Here is a 3,822-nt window from a genome sequence, read left to right as displayed (position 1 = left end):
ATGTACATAGAAAGTTGTAGTACTAGTCAATGACTACATGCATGCAAAATTTTCATTCAATTCTCTCAAGCCGCTGGGGAACTAGTGGGGCTTTTTTGAAAACTGGTACTGGATGCTATGGATGCTGAGGCCAATCTCTGCAGGATTGCCACTCGATAACTAGAGGAGAGAGGAGAAAAATGGACGGCACACTTCTGACACAGAATGACCCCAAGATTTTGCCTAAAGAAGTCAGAGCTTTCTACGCCCATTAGTGATGCATCTACAGCTCAACACGTGAAAAGTACGAAAAAAGCGGTTTTTCGGCCATTGCTAGGCATCGAGTAGTTGCCTAGCAATCAAAACCTTGCGGACACAACTACGTCATAGGTTGGAAATTGTGCCCAGTTTTGGTCGAATCGGCTAATTCTGAGGGGTAGAACTGCCTGCCACAATTAAACAAGACAAGTCGGTAGGCAATGATGGCCAGCCTTAAGCGGGCAACTGCAGTTCAGCCTTTACACACAAAGGAGGACCCATATCTGGTTAGAGTCTAAAAATACCATCTCTCGCCTCTCTCTGGACACAACTAAACCACCCAGACAACACAAATTACTCGATACATGCATGAACACATAAAAAATAATAATAATAAAAAATAATAATATATTTTTTTGAAATCTCCCATATTATGTGCTGATTTTGTTCGTAATACACATACCTTCTTATTTCAAATCATTTCAGAACCAAAGAAATCTTTTGGGGGTGAAACTATGAATATTTCTTAATGCAATGTTTTTTCACTCGTTTTCCATAGTTTTCATCAGCGTGTACAGTCATTCTGAGAAAACTTTCGCACTTCAATGCCAAGCACAGGATGTGTTTAGGAAGCTAAAAACTGTATTGCTAAGTTTGCCAGATGTTGCTCTTCAGCATGGTGAAAAAAAAATCGGTTTTCGATATGTGAAAAAATGGCGCCGGTGATGACCACTGGGTCCCAACAATTTCTGGATCCAGGGCCACGGAGGGGCTAAGTAGGCCGTTGCTGGGCAACGAGCAGCTGCACAGCAACCAAAACCTTGTGTACACTAGGTGGTAGACTGGTCATTGTGTCCAGGTTTGTTCAGAATCGGCTAATTCTTAAGGGCAGAAGTGCCTGCCACAATCAAACAAGATTGCTAGAGACGCTGGGGCCAATCTTTGCAGGGTTGCCACTCGGAAACTAGAGGGAGGGGGAAGAATGGATGGCACACTTCCAATATGGAATGTCCTCAAGATTACGCCTAAAGAAGTCAAGAGCTTTCTACACCCATTAGCAATGCTTTTACAGCTCATAGCGTTAAAAGTACGAAAAAGTGGTTTTTCGATCGCTGCTAGGAAACAAGTAGTTGCCTGGCAACCAACACCTCGCTGACACAACTTCGTCATAGGCTGCTCATTGTGTCCAGGTATGGTCGGAATCGGTTAAATCTGAAAGGTAGAATGGTCTGCCACAATTAAACAAGAAAGAATACAAGGAAGAAAGGAAAATGCGACTAACAATAATGGCCGCATGGAGCTGGCCAAGAGAATACAAGAAAAGAAAGAAAACGCGACTAACAATAAGGGCAGCATGAGCTGGCCAGAAATTGTATAGGGATGATTCTAAGCGAGTGGATGTGAAGGCAACTGATAATGAAAGATTAATATTGAGTGAATGTAAGAGTGTGTGCGTGTGAGGAGCTGTGATTGTGAGTGGTGTATCGTGTAAAGAAGAGTGACTGAGGGTGTGTGAGTGAGGGTGAGCGATTGTGAGTCTGAGTGAGTAATATGTAGGGCTGTGGGTGTGAATGCCCTGAGTAAGAAGGCGGAAAATGTAAGGGTGAGAGAAGAATGATAATTATAAACACCTGAAAAAGTGATTCAGAAAGTACAAATGATCATGAGTATCTGAGAAAGCCTTTCTGTAGCCAGGCATCATAATCCCATAAAGGGTGGCCGTTTGGCTTTGAAGTAGTTGTTATATGGGGAGGGACACAAACCCTCCGCTAACCCACTTACTGACACGTAGTGAACACGTATGAGTTGGTTATATGGTTACCTCCCATCCTTGTAAATGGTTCCCTGCTTTCAGGAAACCATTAGGCTTGTCACTCAACAGAAAAACATTGATAAAGATGAAGGAAGAAGTAGACAACACTACATCAACTGAGTGGATGATGGTCGCCACCACCACCAGTGAATGACGAATTGTGAGAGCCACCTGGTGTAATATACAGCAGATATAAAGTCACTGAATAATGGACCGTTTTATTATCTTATTTCTATTGCTTTCTGAGAATTCTATTTAGCTTAGGGGAGATCTCATGGTGAAAAGGGGAGGCAGAGGATGAATCTGTAAAGGGTGGCCTGTAGTCTTATTGGACACACGTTCGAATCCTGGCTGAGGAAGGGAACAGTTTAAGGATCTGAATGTCGTTAAAGCAGACATTATTGATCTACCAGCTGACCTGCCGACATCTCATAAAAATATCCCAGCTAATGCCAAGACACCATACAAGTATGAGGCAGTCCTAGTATATATTCAATATGGACGGTAGGAGTTAGCGCCGAAATGGTGGCATGTGCACGTGCATAGTACATAAGAGGACTGCTGGGCATCAAGGAACGGGTTGTGAAGCCTATGCCCAGAGTTGGACACATCAAACAAAATGTAGCTTTTATCCCTTTGACAACTAGGATCTCGCAGTACTGAACAAAGTGAGCTTGACTAAGTAAAATTCATTAATGCACCAAGAGAAGCGAAAGGGTTACTCGATCAGGATTTAAACCTTTGATGTGATTTCATAGAAAAAAGTAAAGTCGTGTTAATAACCAAAAGAAAAGTCACAGGTGCACCAATACCAGCGAAAATGATACCTGTACCAATGAAAAGGTTAACTAGGCCTCAGAGTTCAAATGCTCTCTCATAAGCTGAACATTTCTGGTTGGTGCTGCAAGAACACGGAAGAAAAAAAGAAGGGTATCATTGTACTGAAGGTATCGACACTCAAAGGCACACACGCTACCAAGTGCTCTTACAATAAGCAGTAGGACGGACACGCAAAAAGACACAAAAAAAACTGAGTGGTTGTGTTTGTCATTTAATGTCCTGTCGTCCTGGTTTCCAGTTTTAAGTTCCTTGCCATCAAATACTGATGACAGAATTCGAGTTATAAATCTCTCCCTTCCGACTCTCTCTCTCTCTCTCTCTCTCTCTCTCTCTCTCTACATATATCAATATCTATCTATCTATTTATCTACCCATATATATATATATATATATATATATATATATATATATATATATATATATATATACCGTATATGGCTAAAGGGCAAACATTAATATTTTCACCCCTAGCCTCATCGCTATTCATATATACAAAATCCTTTGCCCTCATGCTAACTCATCCCTATTATTCACCATTTTTTATATGCAGTAATACGCTCGTTAGTTTTAAATTCCACTCAATGATGCACCCAAAATAAATATTAATCCCCACTCAGTTTTGTACCCACGCTTACTTTCTCACTCACTCCATATATACTCGTACACTCCATTGACTACAGTTGTTTCCTTCAGGACGATGGAGTCTTCTCGATGTTTCGTTCTTGCTACCGCCAGGCATTTTTCTTCGGTTTACGAAACACTCATTATAATGAGAGGATTTTATGCACCCACAAGGGATATGATTTACAGATATATATACCATATATATATATATATATATATATATATATATATATATATATATATATATATATATATATATATATATATATATATATATATATATATATATATATATACCTTATCCGGCC

The sequence above is a fragment of the Coenobita brevimanus genome, chromosome 23 (genome assembly GCF_032717465.1).
Source record: "Coenobita brevimanus isolate Jiangsu-jjx chromosome 23, ASM3271746v2, whole genome shotgun sequence".
Classification (NCBI taxonomy): domain Eukaryota; kingdom Metazoa; phylum Arthropoda; class Malacostraca; order Decapoda; family Coenobitidae; genus Coenobita; species Coenobita brevimanus.
Note: the sequence above shows the minus strand (reverse complement) of the source record.